General features: G+C 39.7%; 1 protein-coding gene across 1 annotated transcript in view; it reads right to left on the bottom strand.

The window, feature by feature from the left end:
* Positions 1-5,682: 5,682 nt before the first annotated feature.
* Positions 5,683-10,894, bottom strand: part of LOC117296503 (FGFR1 oncogene partner-like) — a 41,714-nt gene continuing 36,502 nt past the window's right edge. The window contains exon 15 of the mRNA XM_033779468.1: positions 5,683-5,740. The gene's annotated coding sequence lies outside the window, so the exon portion shown is untranslated. The remainder of the gene's footprint in view (positions 5,741-10,894) is intronic.

Here is a 10,894-nt window from a genome sequence, read left to right as displayed (position 1 = left end):
AAAGGGCTTCAGACCGGCCGAATTTTTGTCAGATTAAAACATTTTAGTGAGAAATTACTCTTCCTCAAAAACTATACGTTAATACTTCAGAGGGTGCCGTTTCTCACAAAGTTTCTCACAACTATCAACAGCTCCGTAGCTCGTTACCTAGTTTTTATGCTATACCAAACGTGTCCAGGGGTGGATTTCACAAAGAGTTAAGACTAGTCTTATCTCGAGTTAGGACCAGTTACTCGTCCTAACTTAGGACTATCCATGCAATTTGTATATCTCCTAGGAATAGTCCTAAGTTAGGACTGGTCCTAACTCTTTGTGAAATCGACCCCAGTGCCTTTAAGAGATTTGTTGGCACGATTCAAAATGGAGCGAAAATGAGAGTGAGGTAACGATTTGTGACGACGGTTTGCTGACGGAACACTTCGCAAGGATTTGCTGAAAATGTTTTCCGACTTTTGGCGCCCCACGCCTCTTATTATACTAGTCTTGAAATCAAGCCGGTAATTGTAAAGCCCGGTGTAGCTGCGGGGACGGTACACACATCCTCGATTCCAGTATCTATACCTACGACCGTTGCACGAACGACAATGGCACGGTCATTGTTGCATGAACGGCCGAATGTGTGTTTGGGGCAGCGCTAGCGACTTGTCCTGAACCTCGAAATTTGGAGCAAGATTTTGGGGTTAAAACTCGAGTGTTTACCGGCCGGCCGTCTTGTCAGTTCTGCTTTCCGAACTAAACCTAAAAGCTATTAATTCTTCAAGCGTTTTTAACCAACGATAAGTAGGTCGTGCTGAAAGCATCTTGGGAGGAAATTAACCTGCACGATTTGGGAAGACCGGGTTGGAGTAACATGATGTGACAAACGGACGCATTGTACAGTGTGCCCCGAGTTTTTGTGGTCCTTTATTGCCCAATTTATAAAGAGCTGTGGCTTTACCGAGTAAGAATGGCACCAAATGCCGGGTCCTGTCAGTTTGACTCGGAATGTATCAAACTGACTCAGAATCTGAGTTTAAATATCATTTTAAACATCTTTCCGGGTCAGCAGCCTTTTTTTATGCAAGTCGCCAGACTGACAAGGCCTGAAGGCCACTTCAAAGTGTGGGCTTAAGACACTTCTTCCAGGGGATGTTGCCACCTACTCATAATGGGGTGCGTTCGTTGAGCTTTCCTGGGTCGCGATCCCGTTCTGCTCCCGATGCATTCGAATAGCTTTGACGTCATTCCGGGGGCTCACCCGGGTCACCCCCAAGTGCACTGCATTTGGAGTGGGTCACTTGGGGGCTGCCCCCAGGTGCATGACGTCACTACGAGAACGATGAGTGATCGTTCGTTTAATTTAGCTCTTACGAAAAAAAATTTAGGCTCAAGCGGTCATCGGAGTCGGGAGAAAATAACGGGAAACCCACCCTTGTATCCGCACGTTTCGCCGTGTCATGACTTGTGTTTAAAATAAATCCGTAATTCTCGATATCGAGAATTGATATTGTTTTACTGTTTTCACAAAAAGTAAAGCATTTCATGGAATAATATTTCAAGAGAAGTCTTTACCATTACCTTCTGTAAATCCTGTAAGTTATTTGTAAATATGTGAACTTTTTTTTTCTGTACCGAAAGGGCTGGAAACTACTGGTAATAATCAAAGACTAGTCTTCCCAGTTGGTGTAGCTCAACATAATTATGCACTAAATAGCAAACCTGTCAAAAATTTGAACTCAATTGGTCGTCGAAGTTGCGAGATGGAAGAAAAAACACCCTGTCACACGAAGTTGTGTGCTTTCAGATGCTTGATTTTGGGACCTCAAAATCTAGTAATTCTGAGGTATCGAAATAAAATTTGTGGAAAATTACTTCTTTCTCGAAAACTACGCTACTTCAGAGTCTCACAATGTTGTATGCTATCAACAGCTCTCCATTGCTTGTTAAAAAGTACGGTTTTATGCTAATAAGTATTTTGAATAATACCCAATAGTGTCCACTGCCTTTAAGAACTGTTTAATTAGAATTTAAATTAAAGGAAGTGAACTCGTCAGATTCTAAATGAAAGTTCAAACAATAAACCACAATGGAAATTTACTGGGCAAAAAGTTAATGTTTGAGTGACTAATTTTCAAGACACTTTCAACCGAAACCCCACTTTTTCAGCAGACAATGAGAACATACACAAAACAGTAAAACAATCAACACAATTTTTGTGCTTAAAAAATAACTAAAAATACGACAGAGTGAGATTTGAACATGGCCCTGAAGTACACCAGTTTTTACTATTTTAACTGAAGCCATCTAGTGAAAATGCCTAATTTCATGGATCTGTTGATAGGTACCCTTATTCTGGTTACCATTTTTTTTTTAGGCAACCGTACATAGTCAATGCCACCTTGAACGAATTGAGGCAATTGTTATAAAAGCAAGAAACGTCGATTAGCATTAATAATAACAGCCCAAATGATACAAAGCGCCAGGTATTATTACTGCAAAGGGTTGGACGAAGTTTGAGATATAAGACCTAATCCTTAGCACCATGGTATGGTTTACAAGGTGTTTACAATATGCTGTCAATCCAGCCAGGAACACTTGGGCGAACCACTTCTCTTTTCGATAAGTGCACTGGGTTTGTTTACATGAGTTCACGCAACATATGGGACCAACGGCTTTACGTCCCATCCGAAGCACGAAGCAATGGTTACGGCTGGAAATTTGAACCCACACACTGCTAATCAGAAACACCAGAATTGAATTTGGTGCTCTTAACTGCGCTCGGCCACGATAATTTACTAAGAGGACACCAATAAAAGCGTTCAAAAGGAAAGTTAAAGTGTTAAAAATTAACGTGGCAAGCTCTAAAAGCAACGTGAGATGGAGCGTTGAAAAAATGAACAAAGCTTTGGAAAGGAGCGTTTAGAGCGTTGAAAGGAACGTATACAGAAATGCTTGAATCATTAATAAGGAACTTTTAGAACTTTGAAAAGAACAATGTGGTAAGCTTTCAAAAGGAACGTCTGGAGTATCAAAAAGAACGTTTTAAGCGTTCTACGGAACGTTTAAAGGCAGTGGACACTATTGGTAATTACTCAAAATAATTATTAGTGTAAAACCTTTCTTGGTGGCGAGTAATGGGAAGAGGTTGATGGTATAAAACATTGTGAGTAACGGCTCCCTCTGAAGTGCCATAGTTTTCGAGAAAAAAGTAATTTCCACGAATTTGATTTCGAGAACTTGAGGTCTCGAAATCAACTATCCAAACGCACACAACTTCGTGTGACAAGGGTAATTTTTCTTTCATTATTATCTCGCAAGTTCGATAACCGATTGAGGTCAAATTTTCACAGTTTTGTTATTTTATGCATAATGTTGAGATACACCAACTGTGAAGGCTAGTCTTTGACAATTACCAATAGTGTCCACTGTCTTTAAAGTGTTCTTAGAACGGTAAAAGGGCTAAGATGGAACGTTTGGGCTTAGGAAGGACCACGAAGCATCCCGAAGGAACGTTTAAAACCATCGAATGAAACATATAAAGCGTTGGAAGGAACGTTTGGGACTTAGAAGTTGGGGAACACTAAGCATTCAGAGGGAACGTTTAAAACGATAGAATGAAACATTCAAAGCGTTCACATGGAACGAGGGACTTATAGGGAGGAACACACAAAGCACTGGAGGAACTTTTAGGCACAATAAAAGAATCTAAGCGTTAAGAAGGAACGTGAGGAGAACGTTTGCACCAAGAGGTGGCGTTTCAAGCAAAAAAAAGGTTACAACGTTGAAATGAACGTTTTGGGAATTAAAAGGGAGGAACACTCGGCGTCGATGGGAACGTTTAAAGCACTAAAAGGAGTGACGTTTCAAGCGTTTAGTGGAAGGAATGGTTACATCGTTTAACGGAACGTTTAAAGCGCTATGAAGGAACGTTTGGGAAAGGAGGGAGGAACACGTACCATAACAGAAAGAACGCTTAAAGCCTAAAACGTTTAAAGCGTTAGATTGAAGGACCGTTTAAAGAGCGTCGATTGAATGCACGTTTAAGGGGTTGGAATTAACATTTTAAGCGTCACCAATTTTGACAACTTGTGCTTTCGGCACAAGCCTTCTCAAGTAGCAAGCGAACGGTGTACAGAACCGTAACCCGGAGGTTTATCGGTATTTAAAAAAAATACGTTTCCTCATGCTTAGTATTATTTTTTTCTTTAATAAGAACACATTTTTTTGTCGAACAAAATTAACTGTTTTTGCGACAAATTGCTATGGACGATATTACGTGGACCTATTTTCAAAACTTTTGTGAAAATGAAATTAATAAAAGATTAATTTATCTCCTATAAACATATACGTCAGGCCAACTTCTTAATAATAATGTAACAAATATTCTGATTATATCAATACTTACACTTTTTTCCTCAAAATTTATACTTAAAGAAATCAATGTGGCCACCGGTTTGATTTGGTCGTCAGAAAAACAATGCGTTTAACCCGTATCATAAACTTTGCTCTGAATAAAAAATAAAAACTTGGAGAAAAACACCATCAAATAAAAACATTTACCTTGATAATGTTCTTGGTACCGACTGGATAGAAGCAGACAGAGACGGCGCAAGAGTATCCTTCGAGAGGCTTTGCAGTAGATTTGAGACAGGCTAATTCTTGTACTCTCACACAGCAAGACGCAAAAGCAAAAAGAAACCTGTAGCAGTGTGCAAATGCGCAGGCCTTCTTATAAGTGGCGCAAGGGTGGATTCATTGGGCGTGCAATATCGCCCAATAAGAGCCGCAATTAAAGTGTTTCATGTGTGGGAATTAGGCGCCCACGCGGCGCTTCATCTTTGATGAATCAACTCTTGTTTTTATTTGGGCTCTACGTGTGAAAGTAATGGCATGCATGCAGAGATAACAAGATCACCCACAAAACCTCATTATTTTTATGTTGCCGAAGTAGATGGGAAAACGCAGGCATCAACGCCATGTTGTTCATACAGCGACCGGATGAAAGTTCGTTGTACCAAACAGTGTTACTATTCTCAAATCTAGAGCTACACATTCATTCGCTTTATGCCATCATTGCTTGAATTATGCAATGTCCGTAATATGACATATTTGTCAACTAATTATTTCTTTGATTTATAGCAAAGTTTGTGATTACATTAATTTCACCCCGTGGTCCTTGATTAAAACCTTTACGGAACAGAATTTAAGGACTTCGTCCATCACGTCAGCATTTAAACAAAATAATCTCGCAAATAAAAACAAACATATTAAACATCCCAACAGACAAACAAATAAACAACATCATAAGCAACGGGCAGTGACAGCCATGGAAAGCAATACATGCAGCCGCAAGAGCCACAATAAGAGCGCCATCTTGAAAAGCGTTTGTAACCGTTTGTTATAAAATGCATATGATTAGAAAGATATTTTAAAAGTAGAATATAATGATCCACACAAGTATCACTCGAAAATGCGTGGTTTTCCTTTTACCTCGTCGACTAACACGGTCGGCCATTTATGGGAGTCAAATTGTTGACTCCCATAAATGAAAACCACGCAATTTCGAGGTGTGTGGATCATTGTATTCTACTTTTAAAACATCTTTCCAATCATACGCATTTCATAACAAATGGTTACAAACGCTTTTTAAAGACCAACTTGACCGATCCAAGGCAGCGTGTTCCTTTAATATGTCTTGCTTGGCCACACTGTACTCTTTCATTCCGCCAATTAAAGTCGTCCAGTGCAATGCACCAACATGCTGTAATATCAAAAAGCCATCATACTTGCCTTCAACAGTTTTAATATAATACGGTGTCTAGAATATCAGCTGGTGTATAGTGACAATACATTTATGTTCTGACAGTAATTTAATAATAATAATAATAATAATAATAAGACTTGTAATGCGCACATATCCACCCTGCTGGGTGTTCAAGGCGCAGAAGTTAGTCAACTAGAATGTATATAGCTGCTCAGTCAAATCAAATGAGAAGGCAGCCACCCAGGTCCAATGCAACTTTTGTTTACGATCATTGTATACTCTATAAAGAATATTAATGTAATTATTCTTAAGTACACAGCGGCACTCAGATGGGGTTATGAGCAACGCTTTGCCGCCTCGAGTGTCACAGTCAGTATGTGACTGACTCCTGGCTGCTCAGTCAAATCAAATGAGAAGGCAGCCACCCAGGTCCAATGGCATTTTTTTTTACGATCATTGTTATACTCTATAAAGAACATTAAATGTAATTACTCTTAAGTACACAGCGGCACTCAGGTGGGGTTATAAGCAACGCTTTGCCGCCTCGAGTGTCACAGTCAGTATTACAAAGTGTCAGTATGTGACTGACTCCTGGATACAACTAGACTTGAGGACGAGTCGTTTATGGTCTGCCGCGGTGAGATAGTCAAGTCGTGGTGGTGGCGAATGACTTCAGGATTTCGCGATGAAAAACTGCTCTCCCGAGATCACTGCTCTCGCGCGAAGCTGCTGGCTGCCTACACTACTCCAATAACACGAGAGTAGTATAGTCTCGCGTGGGCTCGCAGTCTCGCGAGACTATCGCCAGTATCGCAGGAATCACACGGATAAAGTCGGAACGCTCACACAGCGACAGACAGTTAACGACTTGTCCACAAGTCTACTCTCTAAATGTAAAAGAGTGAAAAACACATAGAGCTATATATATTGCTCTATGGAAAATCTCACTCTTTACATTTCGAGTTGTCCCTCAAATGGCGCTTTTAAAAGAGTGGTGGTTATTTAATTACTTTAAAGGGGTTTCACTCCAGGACAGAGTGAAAAACCACTCAAAAAGATGCAAACTTCAATTTAAAAGAGTGTACATGAAAGACCACTCGAAAAAGAGTTGTCCCTCATGTGGCTCTATAGAGAGTATTGACACAACTTTTAAAACAACAACGTTAGCCTATGCTGAATTATTCAGCCCCCAGTCCTCCCTATCCTGACTTGAAATGACACCACGACCTGTGTCTTTTCACAAGTGATTTGGGGTACCTTTTCATCAATCAGACACATCCCCAAGTTTCAAATAGAGCACCTCATTAATAGCTAACTAAGGCCGTTAGTCTTCATTGCTTTCTTTGTATTAGAGATCTGTTGCCATGAAAGGCCACTGTAAATCGCAAATAATCTGAGCATGACTGTATATTTGCGATGCCTTGTACTTAACCGTGAATATATGCGCATACTGCGGACTCGTAAACCCGTTATGTGGTTAAAGGCAGTGGACACTATTGGTAAATGTCAAAAACCAGTATTCTCACTTGGTGTAAGTCAATATATGCATAAAATAACAAACATGTGAAAATTTGAGCTCAATTGGTCGTCGAAGTTGCGAGATAATAATGAAAGAAAAAACACCCTTGTCACACGAAGTTGTGTGCGTTTTAGATGGTTGATTTCGAGACCTCAAGTTCTAAATCTGAGATCTCGAAATCACATTGGTGGAAAATTATTTCTTTCTCAAAAACTATGGCACTTCAGAGGGTGCCGGTTCTCACAATGTTTTATACCATCAAGCTCTCCCTATTACTCGTCACCAAGAAAGGTTTAATGCTAATAATTATGTTGAGTAATTACCAAGTGTCCACTGCCTTTAAGTCAAGGCTTTCGTGACTTGGACAGCTTCGTAGAGCCCCGGCCCAAGCGACTAGAGCGGGACCGCGGCTCATACGATGCTGTCCACGTCACGAAGGCCTTGACAAAAGTCTAGGTTTATTATTGCGCGGAATAGCAACAAGAACAAAACTGTATCTGTCGATTATTGCAACATACTCATGCAGGTGTGGGAGAAGACACAATTTAGTGGTGAGCTCCACTTTCATAGTGGTTATCTGGATTTGATCTAGCCTAGTCTTGAATGAGAATCACATGGGTTTAACAAACTTTCTAAACTTGATATGCAATTCCTCGTGGATTAATTTGAAACCCTTGCAGTAACGTGTCATTATCCTATTATCACCTTAACTTTCGAGAGAGCACTTGACGTGCCATAAGTGGGATCGGGTTCGCATCCATTATGGTATCATTGACACGTACTTCGAACCTTATACCCTAATCACCTCGAACGAATCATATATGAGCAGGCAAGGGCAGAGGTTCTAGGTCGAACCAGGGGCCGATGTCAGGCAGGCTGGAGGCGCGGAGTTTTGCTTTTTTACGGAGCTAGCAATTAACCATGACCCCCACTTCATAGCTCCTTAAAGACACTGGACACTCATTTGGTAATTGTCAAAGACCATTTTTATATCAACATATGCATAAAATAACAAACAAGTGGAAATTTGAGCTCAAGTGGTCGTCGAAGTTGCGGAAAAGAAATGAAAGAAAAAACACCCTTGTCACACGAAGTAATACACGAAGTTGTGTGCTTCCAGATGCTTGATTTCGATACCTCAAATTCTAAATTTGAGGTCTCGAAATCAACTTCTTCCTCGAAAACTACATAACTTCAGAGAGAGCCGTTTCTCACAATGTTTTATACTATCAACAGCTTCCCCCATTACCAGGTAAGGTTTTAGGCTATTAATTATTTTGAGTAACTACCAATAGTATCCACTGCCTTTAAAGTCAAATAATAGGATGCACCCAAAATATGCATGACCATTGTTGCCTATCTTTAATTAGTCATCAAAGTTGCAAGAGTATGATGGAAGAAACACACCCTTATTGCACAATTAATTTGTGTGGTTTCAGACGCATTAAAAACGGAATCATGTCTGAAGTATATATTCAGATTAAAATATTAGACTTGAGTGAGAAACTACCTCTTTCTCGAAAACTACGTTGCTTGAGAGGGAGCCGTTTCTCGCAATGTTTTATACCAACTCTCCATTGCTTGTTACCAAGTAAGTTTTGACGCCAACAATTACTTTGAGTATTATAACCAGTAGGGTTCAGTGCCTTTAAAGTATGGCTCTCATCCATCTGGGTTGATTAAATACCTTTCCTTTAATATTACTCCGTGTTTGGCTGTTTAACTAGCACAATTTCTTTCAAATTATCATTAATTTTATTCATGACTTTCATGACTTGCTACTTTCTTTTTTCAAATTGAAGAAATTGTTTTTGATTGCTTTCAAATTGAAGTATATTGGTTTGGATGTGCGACACAGAGCCTACAAAATGAGCTTATTACTGTGATTATTTAAACACCACAGAAACGATTTTGTAAACCAATTAAATTTGCCCTTTTAAATAGTGCTTTTGTGATTAGCGGCTTCAATCGTTTAGTAAGTGGTTTTATGGTGATTTTATACAGTTATTTAACATTTAGATTGTCAACAAACTTTGGCTCTTTTCGAAACCACGGCCTGTGCTTGGGCTGTAAAACCTTACTTGGTAACGAGTAATGAGGATCAGGAGAGGTTGGTAGTATAAAAACATTGTGAGAAACGGCTCCCTCTGAAGTATCGTAGCTTTCGAGAAAGAAGTAGTTTTCCACGAATTTGATTTTGAGACTTCAGATTTAGAATTTCAGGGTCTCGAAATCAAGCATCTGAAAGTACATCACAGCTTCGTGTGACAAGGACGTTTTATCTTCTTTCATTATTAACATCGACGACCAATTAGTTCATATTTTCACAGGTTTGTTATTTTATGCATATACATGTATTGAGAACTACCAAGTAAGAAGACCGGTCGTTGACAATTACCAATAGTGTCCAGTGTCTTTAAACACCCCGAGACGGTTTTGCGAACGAATTAAATTTGCCCTTTTAAAAAGTGCTTTTCTGATTAGCGGCTTCGACCGTTCAGTATGTGGTTTGTGATGGTGATATTTTATACAGTTATTTACCATTTAAATTGTTAACTTTGGCTCATTCGAAACCACGGCCTGTGCTTGGCCTGCAAATATTGCTTACAAATGTTTTTCTTAAAGAACGATTTTGTCTTTTATGACCGAGTTTCATTCCATAGCGCTGCTAATCGTAAGCACATGATATGCATGCTTACCTTTCTGGTGCATTTAATATGACGTCACAATGCAATTTGACTCACATAAATGGCCGACCGTGTTAGTCGACAAGGTAAAAGGAAAACAGTGAAATTTCGAGGCATGTTTGTGTGGATCATTGATTCTACTTTTAAAACATCTTTCTAACCGTGCATTTCATAACAAACGGTTAAGTGTGGATCATTGATTCTACTTTTAAAACATCTTTCTAACCATGCATTTCATAACAAACGGTTAAGAACGCTTTTTATAGACCAACTCGACCGACCCAAGGCAACGTGTTCCTTTAAGCATGGAGGTAGAATTCCATGCTTATAGGCACACTATCAAATTGGCCCACGCTATATATAGATCATGAAGTTGGACCATATTTTGGGTGAAAAAGAATTTCGAAATGCTGTTCAAGACGGGGCTGGAGAACGGATTTATAACGCCTGCTAGGCAAGCTTGTCATTTCAGTTCAGACGCGATGTACGTTTCTTCCATACCCACAGGGTGTGGTTGGGGTTTGTTTTATGCACAGAACAGGCATAATGAGAAGGCAAGTGTGGTTTGGGATTAGCAACGATCTCAGTGTGAAGCTCCACCCTAAGGGATTGGATAATCCACCCGGATCAACTGGGATTAAGCTGGATCAGGGAATCAGTATTAAGCATTCAAACCCCCTATGGACAGCGTCTCCAAAGGCATGCACTCCGGATGCTTCGAATTCGAATTTCGTCTCGCCGAGATTTATAACACTGATTAGCATTTTGATGGTTTAGTTTAAAGACACTGACACTGTTGCCAACGACCAGTATATTCTCACCTGAATAAACCCTATACATAATATGCATGAAATAAACAAACCTGGGAAAAATTTGGATCAATTGGTCGTCGAATTTGTATGGGAATAATGAAAAAAAAAAAACACCCTTGATGCATTATTTTGT

The sequence above is a fragment of the Asterias rubens genome, chromosome 11 (genome assembly GCF_902459465.1).
Source record: "Asterias rubens chromosome 11, eAstRub1.3, whole genome shotgun sequence".
Lineage (NCBI taxonomy): Eukaryota > Metazoa > Echinodermata > Asteroidea > Forcipulatida > Asteriidae > Asterias > Asterias rubens.
Note: the sequence above shows the minus strand (reverse complement) of the source record. Positions and strands in the feature narration are given on the sequence as shown.